Here is a 21648-nt window from a genome sequence, read left to right as displayed (position 1 = left end):
AAGGGTTCCTGCATTGTAAGCAGCATTGCTATAGTGCTGGAAGGAGCACCTTTCTGCACAAAAAGAATCCTGTGAGGCACTGTCCTCCTTCTACGCATAGAAAGAGGAAGTAATGGGGAGAAATACTGATATTTCTGCTTGTAAAACCTCACCTGGGAGGTGAGCATTTTGACGTATTCCCAGGTCTATCACTGATGGTAAATCTGGGAATCACCAAAATCCATTGGTATATGCACCGGAACACCCTCCTTCCACCCATGAAATGCCTCCCTGAGGCAGAGTAACTCAACACAGCTATTTGTACTGTGCTGTGTTGTGTTACTCTGGATTTATCAAGCCATGTAGGTCTGCAAAAAGTAGCCATGCGTTGCTTGAGAAATCAAACTTAGGAGTTGCGTTCCATTTTCTCCCCATTGCGTGGTGCAAGGGCTTTGCATCTCCTACATAAATATGCCCCCACATGTATTTGTCTGATTCTGAATTTACATGCCAGGACTGGAGACAGAAGGACCTTATGTTCTCACCCTGCCTAGACCAAGCCAGTTCCAGAAGGTGTTCTTACTGCCCTACAAGAGCGCTACCCAAATCACCTTGGCGAAAAGACTGCACCTCTTACACATAGACATGAGCTATCTATGAATCCCAGCATTCCATTTTCAGTTGTACTAGAGAGGCCACAGACCAGCAACAGCATCTGTTTGGTCAGAGGTCACCCGGCACCAGATCACTCACAGAGTGACTTCTCCCAGGCGGCTTGTTGCCATAGAGCCTGGAGGCACCGGAAAAGAAAAGGCTCTTTGACTTGATGGACCTCCAACAAAGCTTCAGGCCAAGTTTTGCAGCCAGAAGTCAGAGTCCAACTGACTCTGTGTTGGAAGTAAGCTGACCATTTCACATCTTGATTGTTCACCTTTTACATTTAGGAGGTATGCAGACCCATGTTAAGGAGGACTAGACTTAAAAGTGGAATTGCTGGTGCACAACAAGCCTTGTACAAGGCTCCAGACACTCCCAGTTCCACCTTTACACACCTCGGTGGGGTGTTGGGGGTTAAGGTCCAGTTATTCAACATTTTTAGACCACTCCCATGGGGTTCAAAGCAAAAAAGGCTGTACCCAATTATTCCATGGTGATGGCTCCAACCATTTGTCCTATTACAGGGCAGGTGTGGAGTGGATCCCCCACCGCTCCATCAACCGCTGCTCACTGTGGGCCTCTTCTGAAAGCCTAGTAATAGCCAGCGTTTACAAAAGACAATGCCACCAGCCAATGAAAAGTATGGGAGGAGAATGGGCGGGGCTTCCACACCACTTCAACATCATCCCCTACTACAGCATGCCTCTCAGAGCGAGCAGCGAGTTCGAATTGCGCAAAATTGTATGATTACTTTCTCTGCATGATGTTCACATGTCCAACTGTTATGATTTACCATCTCTGACAGTATAAGGAGTAATCTTAAAATAGAAAATGTAACTCATTACATGCCATCACAAACCCCTTGAGTACCTATAATCAGGACGATCCACTGTCCAGACTGCCTAAAATATCCCCATTGCACATTGATGCAAACTGAATCATAAGGATGAGTGTAGGTGTCTAGCATACCCCTATGTTTCCTAGAAGGGAACAGCTGGTTGGATGAGACGCAATTCGGCTTCCGCCCAGCGCATGGGACGGAATCCGCGCTGGTGACCGTGTTAGACAATCTGCGGGCGCGAGTCGACAGTGGTCGGGCAGCATTCTTGGTGCTGCTCGACATGTCGGCCGCGTTCGACACGGTCAGCCATCCCACCCTGATTTCTAGACTGGAGGAATGCGGGGTCAGGGACAAGGCCAGGGATTGGTTAATCTCCTACTTGGACTGCCGTCAGCAACGGGTTTCGTTACCCCCCTTCAGTTCAGAGGAGCGGAGAGTGGGACAAGGAGTACCTCAGGGCTCGGCCATCAGCCCCATACTCTTTAATGTCTACCTCCGCCCCCTAGTCCAGCTCATTAAAACCTTCGGTATCTCTGCATTTAATTATGCAGATGATACCCAGCTGGTCTTCTCTCTGGAGGGACAGGATGCAGTCACACTGGAGACCTTTCATCGGTGCATGCAGGCGACAGCGGAATGGCTCCGGTTGAACTCGTTACAGTTCAACGGAACAAAGACGGAGGTTTTACACTGTTCCACTGATCGAGTTCCTCGCGACCTCCCAGTAGACTTCTGGCCTCCGTCCTTCTCAGAGACGGTGTCTGCGGCACAATCAGCGCGCAATTTAGGCGTCACTTTTGGGCCTAACCTGCAGTTGGATCTACATGTGAATAAGATCTCTTCAACATGTATGATGCTGATTCGTATGCTGCGCAAGGTCCTTCCTCTCCTCCCTGCGCAAGCCAGACCAGAAGTAGTGCGTTGTACCATCCTAAGTCGACTTGACTATTGCAACGCACTACTTCTGGAGGCCCTGGTAACACTCTTGGGCAAGTTGCAAAGGGTGCAAAATATCGCTGCTAAACTCGCCCTTTCTCGCCCCTATCACAGTTCTTCTACGGCAGCACTGCAAGAACTTCATTGGCTGCCAGTTCATCTACGGGTGCGCTATAAAGCAGCGTGTATTGTGTTTAGGGCTATTCATGACCTGGGCCCCATTCCTTTGCGGCGAATGTTTGCCTGGTATTGTCCATCTAGAGCTTTACGCTCCTCGTCTTCCAGGCTACTGGTAGTCCCACGATTCCAGAGAGTGAGGATGGGGGGCCGCTCTTTCAGAGTAGCGGCAGCCAAACTCTGGAACTCTCTGCCTATATCCTTGAGAAGCCTTGGAGATCTTTTATCTTTTAGAAAGGCTCTAAAAACTCATCTTTTTCCCAGGATAGGCTGAGCTACTGTTTTCATTGAGTACGGGTCAAAGCGCCAGGATGCCCTTGGTGGTGACAGGTTGCGCTATATAAGTATGCCACAATACACAATACAATACAATATGTTGGTTAACTACACTCCCGAAATGAGCAGAAATATGCTATAAGCGTATGGTGCAGCCAACCGACTTTTTATAGCGGATGCTCCATCATTGGGGGTTCGGAATGTTGTCGGTATAATATAATTGAAATGTAATTTGACTCACGAGTAATCTAAATCAGGGAGTTGCTCTATCCCGGACTTACTGAAACGATCCACACAAACACGTTAGTGTAGACTGAATTGGTTGTTGGTTTTACTCAGCCAATCTTGACGATGGCACGTTGATTCCACTACACCTCGACGTGCGGCTTTGGACCTAATCATACGAGGCTTCCTGGCAACGAGGGACGTCCAGCGTCAGTTGCATCCTGACGTCAGCAGGGCCAGCACCCTTGCGAGCGTGTGCAATACATTGGTTAGTTACAAGATGACGCCCTGATGGTGCAACGTCTTCAAGGATCGAAAACCAGTTTGTACAGGCACTTATTCAGATGGGTTGCCTAGATAACAATCTGACGGCACGCAGACAGCGAGAAAGGAATCGATCACATACGGGGCCGTTTCAAATAGATATTGATCTGAGTTCCAGGTGAGCCAATCCCCACTAGCACCATACCTTGTCAGGGAACTGACTACATTCCCTGCGTTTGGCGGCGCATACTGCCCGTGCCATATTCGGATTGGAGAAGCGTATGGCAAGACACGACTTACCACTACCCTTTTTCTTCATTTTCAAATCGCTTGAACTATGCAGCTGGAATTAACTACTCCTCAATTAATTTAAGGGAACACAGGGACCGTCGAGCTTCCATTTTCTGGGTATGTGAGTTCTCATAGTTGAAAGGTGTAATGGGCTTCTGCACAGAATACCCATTTGTCTTAGTTAAATAAGTTGCCATTTAAGACACGAGAAGCGGAATGGGATATTAATTACAAAACCCATTTGCTCAACAGATTCCATCCTCAAGACAGCCAGACTCCTTAACACAATCTGAGACTATTGCACATTACCTTGCCTGGGTCCAACTCACAAGGGGTCCCAGAGGTGAGTGCAGAACTAATTGTTGGTGCTCATTGTTTTTAATCAATTTTAATTAACTTCACGCAAATCCTTACCTGATGACAAATTAATGTAACCAACAGGCGGCACATCCCATCTTCCCCCCCTCCTGCCCCAAGACAAGCCCTGAAGAAGATCCGCACCTGATCCATGAATTGGGCTTTCATAGGATCGAAACATCAACGATTTAAATACATTAGTCCAGCTGAGAGTATTCAGTAAACAGAAGCCATCGGAAGTGGCATACTGGAATAACTACAATTGATTACTAAACTGGCCAAACAATCTTCTCTCCCTTTTTTCCCCCTCATTCACCTGTATATAAGTCACTAATCTTATGTCACCAGTTCACAACATGTCACTACGTACTTAAAAACACGCTCACTTTATTTGATGTGCCGTTTAGCAAAATGTACTTGATTCTTCAATTATTCTTCATGTATGGACAAAGGGTATTTATGAATGCGAATGATTCATATATAAAAATCTAATGTTACCCTGTTTTTGGTTTGGATTTGCATTCATTGTTTTCTGTAGAGTCTTGATTGAAGCAAGCAATAAGTAACGTACATCTTGAATGATTCATTTACACTTTGAAGCAATCAGGTTGCATACACGACAGAACCATTGTGTATAATAAACAAAAACTTGCATTTAGAAGGCATTGTTCGAACTTAAAACAACCGTGAACATTTAACTTGCACGTGCCGTTAAATATTCGAGAAAATGTGTCAAAAAAATATTGTTAGGTTAAAATAAAAAATAGATGAACTTTTAACCTGAACGTGTTGTAGAATGTTCTAGAAAGTGTGTTGATATAGTATGTTGCACTTCTGACTTCTATGTGTCCTTGAATATTAAAAAAAAGGTTTGTATGGAAAATTCAAAAATAACCATTAGAGAGAAGTTTTGCAATTTAAAAGAATCAAGGACAGACGTGAAAACCACACTGCCTGAAAGGGAGAAGGATGAACAAAAGCTCACATGAATGGACATCTCACACAGAATTCAGCACACACACATAGGAAGCAGAGCACAACAACATCCAATAAAATGTTGTCCAAACACAAACATTTGTACAATCGAACACATGACACAAATGCACTCGCCTGTGGCGGATAAACATCCAAAAGCGTCAGTTTGAAACAAGCACATGAGAACTAATAAGTACAAACCCACAGTCTGGATGGTGTAGCAATTCACATATGGCACGCAGCCAGAGAGTCCGTGACCCACACATTGGCATACACATGAAGACACAACACATTTGGAGACAGGTGAAAATGTGAAAACTTTATAAAAAAGTGCGTGTGACTACGGCCAAGAATAGTGCCACGATATGCAGACAAATGCAGCAGCATGCCTGAATAAGGAACGTAGGAAAACGTCCATGTTCACCTTCGGGTAGTTCATCACCAACACACGTTCGTGTCAAGTAGATTTGGTTGTCCGCGCCTCGGACATGAGTCTACGCCAATGCAGCCATGTCCACTGTTGTCTTGGGACATGTGACCAGATGCACAACGTGCAATGATGCGGAGGGACACGTGCAATGTGGCACATCAAGTTGTGGTTGCAGGCAATTTTCCCTCAAATTTTTTACCTCTGTGTGCGGCAATGTATGCTCACTGTGCACTGCAGCCAAGTCTATGTGCGCCAAGTACCTGACAATGCATGCAAGTGCAGTCACAAATATCAGTGCAAATAGCACTCCAAAAGTTTACTTAACTGAAAAGAAATTGCATTTCCACATGTACAGCACCATGTGAGGGGTCTTAAGACAGATTTTACAGCTTAGATACACATGCCACTGTCTTGATGGACGGTCCATACAAGAAATGGCAAGCCAAGAAAGCCCCATAAACACCACTGGTTGAAGTGAGCCAACACAAAGCCCGTTCTCAGTATTACTTCTAGTAGATCACAGACACTGCCTAATACTGCTTTTCCACCTGGATAGAGTTCATGCTATTGGCCTCACACCATCACTCTCTGTGGTATGTAGCCAGTGGCTGCTCCTCCATTAAGGCGGAGGAGCATTGCCTCAATGCTTCAGCTGCAAGTTCAATACAAAAAATTAAGCAATAATAGCGTTCCGTTATTACCACCTGCACTTTGTATACTCTCCACATTATGTATTTTACAGCCTAGGTGGAGACCATGCACAGCCTCCCAGTCCCTCTCTGAATGCCGAACCGTGGTGCTAAGACCAATCACAAGGCAGTGCCCTGATTGGCTAGGGGATTCTGCGAGGCTGTTTGCTTCCTGCTGCGGAAAAGAGGAGAGAGGAGAGGCGGGGGCCGGCCTTATTCAGGAATGTGCTTTTTATTCCCCACCTTAACATCCCTTCCCTCCCGCCCCACCAACCTCTGTTCGGTAGCAGCCAGTACTATATGCAGAGAGGCTAAAGCTTGGAGATGCATGTAATCTTGACATTCAAAGATAATGGTAGTGACAAAACAACAACTAACCTTGCCTTTTTTCAAGTGCTTAAAATGGGCAGGTGCTCGGTGGTACAGGCAGGGCTCGAACAGACGTAAGACTCCAGTATAGCGCCGTCTACCCTGCTGCACAACTGGCTGCTCTCAGCAGAGCGCCACGTTCCTGTCCCACTCCCCCCGGAATTCACAGAACAATGTTGTACTCATCCTGGTGTACATTTCTGACACCAGGGCACATTCGGAAGTGCCCGCACGTTGTCTGCTTTTGTTCACACATACAAATTACACATTGACAATATATCATGTGTTTGTAAAATATGTTTTACATAAAACAGTGAGGGTTACAAGGTGCGGGAGCCACGTGTCCTTCATAACTCACTGTGCTATTATAGAAAGGATTACAATTTATGGGCTGCAACGAACAAAAGGATCCTAAGTTAGATCAACTGAACATGCATGTCAGGCGCGGTGATGTGATCTAACCTGTGAGGTAAATAAAGCACCTATTATCACCAGCGGGTCAAACACCCCTTTGCAGGTTGCCAGGGCCGGACTGGCCATAGCGGGCACCGGGCAATCCCCCGGTGCGCCATACGGGTGAGGGGCGGTTTTGGGCCCCTGGGTGCCGTTCTTGTCTCAGGGCCGTTTCTGCAGCATAGGTGCAAAATCGGCCCTGTACCAAAATCGGCCGAAAACCGGCCCCGGCAAAGAGCTCGGCGGCACCTCGAACCCCCCCAGGTGGGGAGTGGGGGCGGCCAAGCACTTTGCCTGGGCCGGTAGTGGTTCCCAGTCCGGCCCTGCAGGTTGCTGTACTCGGGCCGACCTTAGGTTAGCATCTAGAAACTTCTATAGGAATCACAGTCTATTGGTATTTCAATGCAGAATAAATTCAAAATTGGCAAGACAACCTTGGCATGAACAGTAAGCATATGCAAGTAAACATCATTTAGTGCCTACCTCAGATGTGGAAATAAGCACAATTGTTTATTTAACTTGACAATGCAAAACGAGAACAAATAGCAGCTTCGAGACAGAATAGTACACTAGTGCCCTGCAGTGAAAGAGAGCATTTAGAGTTTGTATTAAAAATGTTCTGCTCTCTGATTACTACCACCACACACCTATAAACGTATTTGTAGTGCAGTTAATATGGTTCGATTGATCAGGCCCATCACACAAAACCAGCTACTGATACAGTAAAAAATCACCTCTCTTCGCTGTTGTTTGCTGTGTCCTGGAAAAACGCTTTCAAATTTCCCAAGCACACTGCTTAAATAAACAAAGATATTACCAACAGATGACTTGTTTATCGTGGCATCAGAATTGTTTCTACAGCCATATATTATTATATTTATTTTTTATAGAGCGCACAGCTACCCTAAGGTCTCCCGGCGCTGAGGACAAAATGAGCGTATAAACAAAAAGGGGACTAGTGAGCTGTTGATAACGAACTTATTGGTTGAACAACCATGTTTTTAGGTTCTTACGAAATTGAAGGTAACAATCGGTCGTGCGGAGCTGAATTGGAAGGGAGTTCCATAGGGAGGGGGCCAGATAGGAGAAAGAGCGACCACCCTGTCTAACTCGATTGATCCTGGTTATCTGGAACTTGTGTTGGGTTGAGGAAAGGAGGGTTCTTGGAGGGACATATTGATGGACAAGAGAGCTGAGATAGGCTGGGGCCTTGCCAGACTTGATTCTATGCATGAAACATAGAGCTTTACATTTTGCTCGTTGTTCGATACGGAGCCAATGGAGACTCCGAAGACCAGATGAAGTTGGTGCTTTTTTTGGTATCATGCATATCAGCCTCACTGCTTCGTTTTGCACTGTTTGAAGTTTCTTAGATGGAATACGCTGGTGTGTGCATGAAAGGGCATAAAGTTCTGGTTTGTGATAGACATGGTCTGCATGCGCATACCTGTGGGGATTCTGAAAATACTGTTGTTGATGTTTTTTTAACTCAAATAGGTGACTGTGAATTGTCCAGGTCACGGTCACGAACACGTGAACATTTGGCACAGAGTCCTGAGGAGTGACGCTGGTACGTGCTGACATAGCGCACTCCAGGTAAAGCAGTCTTAAACTGTGTGTCTATATACGCTGCATCAGTAGTGCCCCTTGGATGAGGTACTTGAATCACGCCCTGAGCGTGTCTTTGTTTCACACAGGTCCATTTTTATGTGAAAAGCTTGAGAATAACAAACCCCTCAATTGCCCTGATGAAATCGCCACAAGAAGGAGCGATGAAACATGTCGGCTTGAGGATATAATCTGCGTTGGTATATAAGTAACCAATTTTAATTGGTAGTGCTTTGCTGCATCAGAATAAAACGGTATCAGCAAGCAAAGCACCACTACCCAATTTATTCGTTTTTGGTGTGGTTTGTTTGGGGTTTCGTTACGTGTATCTGTACACTTTTTCATGTTGATCACTATTTGTGCTTTTTCTCCATTTCTTCACTATTCTCACGTCCGCACTACTTTACTGTTGAGTGCACGTTTGTCTTTTCACAAATAGAGAGAGTCGCCGATGATGAGAAGTGGGTATACCGGGAATCACTGACCGGGAACCCCCTCGGGTTGTTCTACCGTGAGGTACTCTCTCTATTTCCACAACTTTTCTGTGGGTGAATGATTTGGTCCTGTGTGATTTATTTTTATAATTGTATAGAATACATCCAGACCCTTTTTGTTTATGTTATTGGACATATCCAAGGTAGGAGTGATAATTTATATCCCTACCCGGTCTACGCAGAATAAGGATGTTTACATGGGCGAGGCACTAATTGTTTGAAGATGAAGTTTCTTAGTAACTTCTTTGCAAGCCCCCAGATATAAGATGTTGCCGTATTCCAGTCTAGATGTAATTCGAGCTTGGACTACTGTTTTTAGTGTGTTCTGGGGGAGCATCCACCTGATTTTCTTGAGCCACTTGAGTATGGTGATACAAGTGGCTGCCACTCTGATCACCTGTTGTTTCATGGACAGTTGTTCATCAAAGATGATGCCCAAGTTGCGAGTGGTTTTGGAGGGGGTGGGTGTAGGTCCCATCTGAGAAGGCCAATGTTGTGGGCCCCATAGGGTAGTATGTTTCCCAAACAGGAGTAGTTCAGTCTTTCCTCCATTGAGTTTTAGTTTGTTCTCAAACATCCAATTGGCAATGTTAATAAGGCCCGAATGGAGTGAGGACGGGTTGGAGTGTGCATTCGCCGAAAGTGAGTAAACAATCTGGGTGTCGTCAGCGTATGAGTAGATCGTCAACCCAGATTTTCCAGCTAAGGTGGCAAGGGGACTGATGTATAAGTTAAATAGTATGGGGCTGAGTGTCGAACCCTGGGGAACCCCAAATGCTGAATTCAGCAAGTAGGAACATTGCAGCTGTTTTACGACACTTTTTTGATCATTAAATACAACAAAAGGTTAATTTCTGGCATTAACTAAATGACTATGTTTTACATTAATGCATTGTTCTACTCATGATAAAGTGTCAGAGTGTCGTAGATACGGAATTGAAATGTCACACATTTACAGAGCCATGAAAAAGTCACACATAACTGAACGGAAACCTTGGCAGCAATGGCTACAGGAGCATCGCTGTCCGCTCCACTCGTAAACCACAAGCCATGAGTAGACAAATAATAAAATTTAAAAAAGACACTCTCTGCCAGTCGAATGCGGAGCAATGCAGATTGTGTGTTTTTTTAAATATATTTAGGGATGGTGAAAGCGCGTCATGCTTCCATGCAGCACTGCTGTTGTGGGGCCTTTTAAATAAATCAGTGCTCATGTAAATGAGATAGCAGCATGATCGCTAACATATTTAAAAAAGACATACAATTAAAGCCACTCTCCAATTACTGAATGGAATGCAGCAAGTGGCAGTGCCGGAGTTACTTGCTGCTGAACTTGGTGTGACCCTCAGCCCAATGTTGCTGCTATATCATATCCCACAACAAGCAAAAGACCATTTTCCGTGCTGCTCGTGTTTTTTAAATCTGTAGCGGGAAAGGTCTCTTGTGTGATGGGATGTGTATATGATATCCTGTCCTGTCTTTCTGTGACCTGACCTGACCTTGGCCAGGGACGGTCGCTCCACCCACCCCGCGGCTCCCCCTGAGTGCGCCCGGTCCTCCATGCTAACTCCGCGTGCTTGCCGCTGCCCTTGAGGCTGAGGTTCCCTTCTCTGTTTTACGTTCTCCCCTTGTGCCATTCTCAGCCTGTTTCTTTCGGTATTGTGCCCCTGCTGTCTGGTTTCGCCCGCTCTGCCACCTTGTTTTCCCGCTGCTCTAACCCTGCTCCCCGCTCCCTGCCGCTGCTCCCCTGCTGCCCACCCCCTTTTGCTTCTGTTCCCCCGTTCAGATCCAAGGCCACCGAAGTCATCTGCGGCGTACCACAAGGATCATCACTCAGCCCAACCCTCTTCAACGTCTACATGAGCCCTCTCGCAGCCATCGCACGCAAACACGGCCTCAACATCATCTCCTACGCCAACGACACCCAGCTGATCCTCTCCCTCACCAACGACCCCGCCACCGCCAGAGCCAGCCTACACGAAGGAATGAAAGACGTCGCCGAGTGGATGAAGAACAGCTGCCTGAAACTGAACTCAGACAAGACGGAAGTCCTTATCCTGGGATCATCTCCCTCTGCCTGGGATGACTCCTGGTGGCCCCCTGCCCTGGGCACCACCCCCAAGCCAACAGACCACGCACGTAACCTGGGCTTCATCCTGGACTCCTCCCTCTCGATGACCAGACAAGTCAACGCCGTCTCGTCATCATGCTTCAACACCCTGCGCATGCTCCGTAAGATCTTCCGATGGATCCCCACCGAAACCAGGAAGACGGTCACCCAGGCACTCGTCACCAGCCGACTGGACTACGGGAACACCCTCTACGCCGGAACCACTGCCAAACTACAGAAAAGACTCCAGCGCATACAGAACGCCTCCGCACGACTCATCCTGAACATCCCCCACAACAACCACATCTCCGGCCACCTGAGAGACCTGCACTGGCTCCCCGTCAGCAAGAGGATCACGTTCAGACTCCTCACCCACGCACACAAGGCCCTCCACGACCTGGGCCCCAAGTACCTTAACAACCGCCTCACTTTCTACACGCCCACCCGCCAGCTGCACATCGACCAGCCTCGCCCTCGCCACAGTACCACGCATTCTCAAAGCCAACACCAGAGGAAGATCCTTCTCCTACCTGGCGGCAAGACATGGAACTCCCTCCCCATCCACCTACAGCTGACCCACGACAATCTCTCCTTTAGGAAGCAACTCAAGACCTGGCTTTTCAAGCAGTAACGGACCACCCCTCCCAGCGCCTTGAGACCCTACCGGGTGAGTAGCGCGCTATATAAATTGTCTGATTTATTGATTGAAGTGTGCGCGCTTCAGAGGAGACACTGTGCGCTTGTGGTAGCACTGGTGCGTGGGCACGAATGCGCGCAGCCTAAAGGGAACACTGGTTGCAGGTATCTTGTCACTTGTACATGAACGCAAGTGCAGCTGCGTAAGCCACTATCTCTAATAAGTGATGGGTGGCCACAATATTTGACATGTCGTCAACGTAATCCATCAGGTGACCAGGACAGATGTGCTGACTCCAATCACTGTACCCAATGTGCACCAAAGCAGAATCGGGGAATGGGTCAATTTGCTCCTCGCATACTATGACACATGCAATCTCCCAGGCCCAGTCCCAACATGCACGCCAAACATCCATGCATGCCATGCATGCCATAAACGGGCATCACTATGACACTCCTGCTCGTGGGCCAACAGGGGGTGCACACACCCATCATAATCCATGTCAGCGACCCACACAATGGAGAGGCACACGTCCATACACCACTCAGGTAGGCACGTGTGGTGTGACATTGAAACACAGGTTGAACGCAGGTGACGTTCGCAAAGCGGAAGCTGAGCCGCTAAGTGATTTGGCAGTGCACCCAGGACATGCAGAAGACGTGCTAGGTATAGGTGGACGTGAATGGAGTCGACCATGTGTTCGTGATGCCATGCCATTGCGTCAGTGGCCCTGCTTGTAGCTGCTCTGGCTTGCCATTTGCCAGTCTTGTGAATGAAATGGCACAGCTTGGTGCAATGAGCCGGGTCTGTGTGGAATGGGTGCAGGGCAGGGGTGTGGTGGGAGTACGTGTGAAGGCCATTTCACGCAATCTAACTATGACGAAGGACTTTTGAGTGTGGGAAGTGTACTCGTTCTCAAATCGGGTAGTGCGTAGTGTGGGAGACGAATGCAAATATTATCGTATCTGTCGGTGGTGCGGGCTACTTGCAAGTTTGTTGGACCTTGGCCCTTAGGGCAGGTTCACCCCTAGACTTTTTGCGTGAAATGGTGACCTGGCAATGGTGATTTTTGGGATTCTGCGCACTTTCACTGTGTCCCAGTGGAAAGTGCGTGCGCACTCTGAGTGCATGTGCTGAGCTAGGCCTGCCCGCCCATAGGAATGCATGGGGAATGTATGTGTCCCTGGTAGTTCCTGATGCGTGGGGTGTACAGGCTTGAGTCTGGTATGTGTGAACTCGTGAGAGTGAATGCTGCGAGATGGTGTATGCAGCATGTATGTGTCTAGTAGAGAAGCGCCATTTCTAGACATGGCTGTACGTGTGCTGTGAGGGTGCTGGCGTGTGATTGGCTGGAGCTGGCTGGCATGCCAGGCTCCAGGAAGTCTGGATGGGTCTGCCCGGTGGTGAGTGGGAGATCTGCATGAGTAATGTGTGGGAGGAGTGTACCTGTGTCCTGGATGGGCTGGGTTTTCCCCACACAATGCTGGCTCCGCCCCCCTGTGGTGTGTCTAATGACCCAAGCCCTGCCAGTGAATAGAATGGGTGGTTGGGCCACCAGAGTACTCAAGAACCAGCTGCGACTGGTTCCGCCCCCACCCTGCACCTTCAGACAAAGGGAAATGGTGTATAAAAATGGGGCTGTGTCCCCACAGAAGTTGTTCTACTTTTGGATCCTTGCCAGAGGGGGCTGCTGCTGCTGCTGGGGCCAAGAGGACCGCCACTTGGCTTGTCTCCCTGCCTGGAGACCCAGTGTGCTGGCTCTGGCCCTGCCCTGCCCCTCTGCCTGCCTCCAGTCCCTGCTGGAGCTTTGGCTTTTGGCTTAGAGTGCCTGGAGGCGCTCTTATTTGATTTATAGCGCTAGGCGCGCTTTCCTGGTGCCCCAGCGCTCAATAGCGCTTTGCTTCTATTTTTAGTGCTAGGCGCGCTTTCTGTGGCCCCTAAGCACTTGGGAGCGCGCTGTATGCAGCCGGTGCCTACCCGGCATCTGCCCGCCTGATTTTGCCGATTTGCGGCATTAGCGAGTGCCACCTCGCTTGACTTTTAATTTGAGCGCCGGTGCCTACCCGGCATTGCCCCGTACTTGGATTTGTAAATACCTCGAGGGAGCCCACTCCTCGGGTACTGGGAGCCCGCCTGCCTACCTGGAACGGGCCGCCGCGCTGCCCGCGACGACCCGGAAGTGTTCTGGCCGACCGGCCAATCGCAGCGCGGCCCCTGAGAGGCCGACCGGAAGTCCCGCCTCCGCAACCAGGCAGCGAGGAGAGAGGCGCCGCCAGCGAGGCTCCGAGGAAGAGGAGCCCCGCGCTGCAGAGGAGGAGAGCCGGCAGTGTTCCTGCCCCCGCAGCACCAGCGAGATACCGGTGAGTGCGGGGACAGGGTCCTTTGTTCGTCGAGCGGCCCCGATTGGCAGAGGGCCGCTCCAACGCTGCTGCATTTCTTTGGGGAGCCCCGAGGCTCCTGGGGGCATTTCTTTGAGCCACGAGGGCTCCAGAAGGGGGCATAGTTTGTTTTGAGCCCTGAAGGCTCCACCAGTGGCCGCATTTTTACAGAGTCCAAGGGGCTCTTGGGGCATTTGTTCTGCAGAGCCTGCGAGGCTCCCCAGCACCCAAGGGCATTGTTGGTTTTAGAGCCCTGCGAGAGGCTCACAGCCCACATTTGTTTAGAGCCTAGAGAGGCTCTTTGGGTGCCATGTGTGTTTAGAGCCCAGAGGAGGCTCCAGGGGGCATTTCCTTTTGCCCACCAGTGTGCTTGAGCCCACAAGGCTCCATAGTGTTGCCCCATCTTCACCCAGCTGCCCAGCACTTTGTGGGCAGCTGCCACGTTTAGGACCCTGACACTTTGGACACAGGGCGTCCTAGCCCCAACAAGGCCAGAGGGCCTAGGGACAGTCACAGGTGGTGACTTACGTGAGTTTGGCGCAATTGTACTTTCTATGCACCTCTGAATGAATGTTATGCATTGCATCATGTGCTTTCCTCTTACAGGCCTACAAGTATTGTATTGTTACTTCTAAAAGTGCTGATTCCTGACAGTGGTCCAGGTGGCCCTGTCTTGTAAATAATCCCTTGTAAATTCTGCCCGTGCCTCTGGCACATTGTAAAGTGTGTTTTATCTAATGTGTTTTGGTGTAATACAAAGGCTATTTTTATATAACCTTGTGTGGAGTTTCCTTTGTGGTGGGCCTTTGGTTGTTGTTGCTGGGGTGCGTGCGCAAATACTTAGCCTACATCGCCTCCAAGTTTAGCCTTGCTGCTCGCGCCACGTTACCTAGAGGGTGAGTAGGGGTTATCTTGGCGTGTAACTCCCTTGCCCTGACTTGGGAGTGGTGGTCTCTGACTGACTTTGGCGAAAGCCCTGGCCAGCCGGGGATCCCATTTCCAACATTGGCGGCAAGCGGTGGGATAAGGATTTGTGTTTGCCTTGTACCTTGGTAGCGGCTGGCTGCACCACAAAACTCTGCATTTTAGATGACCACATTTTAGGGGATTGTTGTTTTTGGAAGTTTCATATTTTCTTCTCCTGAAGGTATCATTGTGCAATTGTGTCAGTACATTTGTCCCCTACCCTGCGCCCAGAGTCGGTACCTGTGTCACTTGTGGTCAGGTTGAGGAATCAGGGGTGGTAGAAACTGCCTTACCAGTCCGAGGGGAGGGTTGTGTGTGGATGAATGGTGTGTGGCACTAGGCAAGTGAGTGTGAGTTCTCTGGGGTAGAGAGCTTGCTGATACCTTGGTGAATTGTGTACTCCTGTGTTAGCTCAGACCCCTAGGTTCCCTGTGTGATCTCTTCTCTAGAACGTCTGCCAGAATGGAGCTGGTTTTTGATTTCAATGATCTAGCCACATACGGTGTGTGGGAGCTGAGAAAGTTCTGTGAAGAGAGAGGCATAGGGGCGGATCAGTCAGGATGGTATGCACTTAGGAGATGCATGGTCAAATGGCAAGAGGATCAATGGGATCTTGAGCGCAGTGAGGAAAGGGCCCGGGCCCCACACCAGGAGGGTGGTGGGTCTGTGGGGAGCCCTGAAGATTCAGAAGAGGAGGAAGAAGATGACAGCACCTGGATGCCAGTAGAGAGTGAGGACCCCATAGATAGGGAGTCCCTTGCTGGGTCCAGTGTAGGAGGCAGCGCCTCATCCCTTTCCCTGTCCCCAGAGGAGCTGGAAGATAGGAGGAGAGAAAGGGAGCACCAGCTGGCTTTAGAAAAGCTCAGGTTGGAGCATGCCCAGGCTATGGCGCAGCTGGAGCTTAGGAAGCAACAGCTAGAGACTGAGATGGTCTTAGCGCAGGAAAGGATAGAGGAGGCTGAGAGGGCCTCCACCAGAGGCAAAGTAGCTCTGGAGGATAGACTATCCCCTGCGCACAGTTTTAATTTTCTGGATTCCCCAGGGAGGGCTGAGTCCAGTGGTGGCAGCTATTTAGACTTCAGTGCAGACAGTCCCATACCCCGTGCCCAACGTATGGTCCCTTGTTCCCAAGAGGAGGAGTTAAGGTTGAAGTTCAGGGGCAGTAGGAAACTGCCTCATCAGAGTTGGGGTTTTTTTATGGATGACTGTTCTGATGCAATGTGGGATTGGCTGGAGGCTAGCTCGGATGATGAGAGAGACGGAGTACTGAATATGTTTCTCAAAGAGCAGTTGCTCAATGTTGTTTGTCCAGAGTTGCGCCAGCACCTGTTGAAGTCTGAATCCCTTAGTCCAAGTGAGCTTGCAGATGAAGCAGACCGCTGGGAGAGTGCTAAAGGTTCTCTAGAGTCATTAGGGAGTGACTCCAAAAGTAGTGGTTCAGGTATCTTCCAGCCCAGCGTGGTGGAGGAGGCTCAATGTAGCCCAGCTAGGTCCCAGGATAGCGAGGAGGGTGTAGGGGCTCACTGCCTGGCTCAGTGGAGCAGGAGTGAGGGGGAGACCGAGGTTCCCCGGACGCCCGAAGCCCTGCCTCAGGACTTGGATGGTTTCTGTAGGGAACACCAGGTTGGGGACCTAGGCTGTCCTGTTAGTCCACTTGAGGAAGATCTCCTAGTGAGTAGAGGACCTGGAGCGTCTGTAACCAGAGCTCCTATGGTTCTAGAGTCTGGCAGTACCGCTCCGGTAGGGAGGGTACAGGAGTCCAGGGTGAGGAGTGATTGGGGGAGTTCCCCAGTGGAAGGACCAGTGGGTCAGGGACTACCCAGTTGGGCTAGGTTCCCGTGTAGTGACCATGGTAACACCACTTCTGGTCTGGGGGATCGTCACGCACTGTCAGGTGGACAGAGGGCGGGAGATCTGCGCCAGACAGACAGTCACGTAACATATGTCTCATTTGTTAGCCTCAGGGGGATGGAGTGTAAGTCCCCAGAAGTCCTGGAGTGCCAGGCAATTGTTCCACCGAAGGTTTTAGACCAGAGGTTGGAAGGCCAGGTTCAGGATCAGCCTGACCTGAAGGGTAGGATGACTGTAACCAGTGTCCTGACCGGTTCTTCTTCCAGAGGAACTTCTCCAGGTGGGAGAGGGCAGACCTCTGGAAGGGGGTGCAGAGGGTGGGAGAGCCCCCCTCTGACCCCGGTGCAACCTGAGTGGATAAGCCCTGGGTTGGAATGGCGTTCTAGGTGTACCCCTCGCCGGAGGAGGAGGAACCCTAGGAGAAGAGGTAAGGGGAGGAGAGCCTTCCCTGAGACTCCTGGTCCGCCTGAGGTTGTAGGCCCTAGGCTGGAGAACCAGTGGCAGTCTAGTCCTGTCTTGCAGACAGGAAGAGTGGAAAATGGCCGCTATGTGCCAGGGGTTACTACCCCCCGCTCTGCGAATTGGCAAGGACCAGTGGCACCTGGGTGGCCCAGGGCCTGGTCCTGGCCGCGGACAGCTCGGGAGTACCAGTGGGGTAGCCCAGTTGGTCCGGATAGTGGTTCTAGAAGGAATCCCATGGGTTCACCATGGCGTAGAACAGGAGGGTGTCCCTGCAGTTGCGGGCCTGCGTCCGTGTTCTATCGCCCCAAGCAGGGAAGTCCATCACGGTGGTGATTGGTCTCCCCTGCGTTTTGGCTGGAAGGGGGTTATGTTGGACCTTGGCCCTTAGGGCAGGTTCACCCCTAGACTTTTTGCGTGAAATGGTGACCTGGCAATGGTGATTTTTGGGATTCTGCGCACTTTCACTGTGTCCCAGTGGAAAGTGCGTGCGCACTCTGAGTGCATGTGCTGAGCTAGGCCTGCCCGCCCATAGGAATGCATGGGGAATGTATGTGTCCCTGGTAGTTCCTGATGCGTGGGGTGTACAGGCTTGAGTCTGGTATGTGTGAACTCGTGAGAGTGAATGCTGCGAGATGGTGTATGCAGCATGTATGTGTCTAGTAGAGAAGCGCCATTTCTAGACATGGCTGTACGTGTGCTGTGAGGGTGCTGGCGTGTGATTGGCTGGAGCTGGCTGGCATGCCAGGCTCCAGGAAGTCTGGATGGGTCTGCCCGGTGGTGAGTGGGAGATCTGCATGAGTAATGTGTGGGAGGAGTGTACCTGTGTCCTGGATGGGCTGGGTTTTCCCCACACAATGCTGGCTCCGCCCCCCTGTGGTGTGTCTAATGACCCAAGCCCTGCCAGTGAATAGAATGGGTGGTTGGGCCACCAGAGTACTCAAGAACCAGCTGCGACTGGTTCCGCCCCCACCCTGCACCTTCAGACAAAGGGAAATGGTGTATAAAAATGGGGCTGTGTCCCCACAGAAGTTGTTCTACTTTTGGATCCTTGCCAGAGGGGGCTGCTGCTGCTGCTGGGGCCAAGAGGACCGCCACTTGGCTTGTCTCCCTGCCTGGAGACCCAGTGTGCTGGCTCTGGCCCTGCCCTGCCCCTCTGCCTGCCTCCAGTCCCTGCTGGAGCTTTGGCTTTTGGCTTAGAGTGCCTGGAGGCGCTCTTATTTGATTTATAGCGCTAGGCGCGCTTTCCTGGTGCCCCAGCGCTCAATAGCGCTTTGCTTCTATTTTTAGTGCTAGGCGCGCTTTCTGTGGCCCCTAAGCACTTGGGAGCGCGCTGTATGCAGCCGGTGCCTACCCGGCATCTGCCCGCCTGATTTTGCCGATTTGCGGCATTAGCGAGTGCCACCTCGCTTGACTTTTAATTTGAGCGCCGGTGCCTACCCGGCATTGCCCCGTACTTGGATTTGTAAATACCTCGAGGGAGCCCACTCCTCGGGTACTGGGAGCCCGCCTGCCTACCTGGAACGGGCCGCCGCGCTGCCCGCGACGACCCGGAAGTGTTCTGGCCGACCGGCCAATCGCAGCGCGGCCCCTGAGAGGCCGACCGGAAGTCCCGCCTCCGCAACCAGGCAGCGAGGAGAGAGGCGCCGCCAGCGAGGCTCCGAGGAAGAGGAGCCCCGAGCTGCAGAGGAGGAGAGCCGGCAGTGTTCCTGCCCCCGCAGCACCAGCGAGATACCGGTGAGTGCGGGGACAGGGTCCTTTGTTCGTCGAGCGGCCCCGATTGGCAGAGGGCCGCTCCAACGCTGCTGCATTTCTTTGGGGAGCCCCGAGGCTCCTGGGGGCATTTCTTTGAGCCACGAGGGCTCCAGAAGGGGGCATAGTTTGTTTTGAGCCCTGAAGGCTCCACCAGTGGCCGCATTTTTACAGAGTCCAAGGGGCTCTTGGGGCATTTGTTCTGCAGAGCCTGCGAGGCTCCCCAGCACCCAAGGGCATTGTTGTTTTTAGAGCCCTGCGAGAGGCTCACAGCCCACATTTGTTTAGAGCCTAGAGAGGCTCTTTGGGTGCCATGTGTGTTTAGAGCCCAGAGGAGGCTCCAGGGGGCATTTCCTTTTGCCCACCAGTGTGCTTGAGCCCACAAGGCTCCATAGTGTTGCCCCATCTTCACCCAGCTGCCCAGCACTTTGTGGGCAGCTGCCACGTTTAGGACCCTGACACTTTGGACACAGGGCGTCCTAGCCCCAACAAGGCCAGAGGGCCTAGGGACAGTCACAGGTGGTGACTTACGTGAGTTTGGCGCAATTGTACTTTCTATGCACCTCTGAATGAATGTTATGCATTGCATCATGTGCTTTCCTCTTACAGGCCTACAAGTATTGTATTGTTACTTCTAAAAGTGCTGATTCCTGACAGTGGTCCAGGTGGCCCTGTCTTGTAAATAATCCCTTGTAAATTCTGCCCGTGCCTCTGGCACATTGTAAAGTGTGTTTTATCTAATGTGTTTTGGTGTAATACAAAGGCTATTTTTATATAACCTTGTGTGGAGTTTCCTTTGTGGTGGGCCTTTGGTTGTTGTTGCTGGGGTGCGTGCGCAAATACTTAGCCTACATCGCCTCCAAGTTTAGCCTTGCTGCTCGCGCCACGTTACCTAGAGGGTGAGTAGGGGTTATCTTGGCGTGTAACTCCCTTGCCCTGACTTGGGAGTGGTGGTCTCTGACTGACTTTGGCGAAAGCCCTGGCCAGCCGGGGATCCCATTTCCAACAAAGTTCCTCCTCGGAGAGGCAGATTTGCTAGCGCAAGATAGCTCAGCCAAAGAACCTTTCATCCCTACAGTAACTTCTCCAGCTGCATTCTTAGAGGATGTGTAGAGAGGCCGGTCGTGGGTGTTGTGGGATGTCTGCAACCCTGGTTATCATGGATAAGATGCCCAGCATGTGGCACATGGGCGGGTTCACTGTGTGTTACGTTGCAAACAGCTGCTCCTCTCTCCCACAACCCCCATACTTTTGTGCGCTGCGCTGCTGTATCCTGTGCACTCCAACGGTACACCATTGTAATGCCTATTCACGCATGTCCTGCAGCATTCAAACCACACCATGACACTGCCCTTTGGAGGTGGTGCATGCCACTTTACAACATCGACTGCTGTGGCCCTTGTGGCAGCCACACCAGAGCACAGAGGCACACTTACCCCACTTCCTGCTCAAGAACATGTCCGAGACACCCCGTTCCCCTTGCCGGGTAGGCACACCCCTGCGCTGACCTGTGTACACCGGACCAGCATACGCCGCTTTTGCATGGAGGAGGATGCGTGCATAGCTATATGTCCAGGCTCACTGCTAACTCTGAGGTGACATGGTAACATCCGCTGAAGACAGTACACTGTGATGTTGCAGGGCCCGTGCCCGTTATGCTAACACAATGACCACACGGACACACTTGCCCAGATGTGAGTTCGGGGGGCGTTGGTGGTCCTGGGGTTGTTGCAATGAGTGTTGTGGCCCTCATGAGTATCCGTGTATCATGCTCGTTGACTGTATGGCACCTGTGGGTGGTCCGGTCTGGCACTTGGTTGTGTTCCCTTTTATGCTGCAGGTAGTCGTCCTGCTTAACATCAGCAGAAGCAAGTGTAAAATCCCTGGTGCTAACGCAGCTTATCGCAGGAATTTGTTTTGCATTGCAGTTTTTGCCTTTCGTTGTGAAAGTTGTGATGTGGTTTTTTCGTGTACAGAAAAATAAACAAACTGGGCAGTGTACCCCTTCAAGATCCAGCTCCTGACCCACTATTCCCAATCAATATAAATTCAATGAAATTTCTTTATTGATTTTGTGTGTACACTGTAAATGTACCCACTACCACAGTGCAATTCAATACAGGATTTTAGTCAGCAGCAGACTCAACTACGGAAACGCCCTCTACGCGGGAGCCCCGACCATGCTCATCAATCGACTACAACGCATCCAAAACGCCTCGGCTCGACTGATCCTCGATGTACCACGACACGGCCACATCACCCCCACCTGAGAAACCTGCACTGGCTCCCCATCAACAAGAGGATATCCTTCAAGCTCCTCATCCACGCACACAAGGTGCTCCACAAGACCGGCCCAGCCTTCCTCAACAGACGCTCTCCTTCTACACCCCCAACCGCCAGCTACGCTCCACCGACCTCTCATTCGCCACCGTCCTGCATATCCGAAGAACAACCACTGGCGGGGGTCCTTCTCC

This window comes from Lissotriton helveticus, chromosome 4_1, assembly GCF_964261635.1.
Source record: "Lissotriton helveticus chromosome 4_1, aLisHel1.1, whole genome shotgun sequence".
NCBI lineage: Eukaryota > Metazoa > Chordata > Amphibia > Caudata > Salamandridae > Lissotriton > Lissotriton helveticus.
Note: the sequence above shows the minus strand (reverse complement) of the source record.